Raw genomic sequence first — 209 nt, 5'->3', positions numbered from 1 at the left:
ATTTTTTTTTTTTTTTAATTTAAGTTTTGTTTTGTTTTGTTTTTCCCCCTTTTTTCTCATGGTTAACTCCATTCCTTATTTTTCTTTTTGCATTTTTCCCCATTTTTTTCCTTCATTATTCTCCTCTACTTTTTTTATCTTAATACCCTATCCCCTGATATTGCAGGTTTTCTTGTTTTTTCTTCTTCTTTTTCCTTTTTTTTTTTTTT

Source organism: Orycteropus afer, unplaced genomic scaffold (assembly GCF_000298275.1).
Source record: "Orycteropus afer afer isolate SDZICR_OR568_19922 unplaced genomic scaffold, OryAfe1.0 scaffold00234, whole genome shotgun sequence".
Classification (NCBI taxonomy): Eukaryota; Metazoa; Chordata; class Mammalia; order Tubulidentata; family Orycteropodidae; genus Orycteropus; species Orycteropus afer.
The sequence above is the reverse complement of the archived record's forward strand: the minus strand, read 5'-3'. Positions refer to the sequence as shown.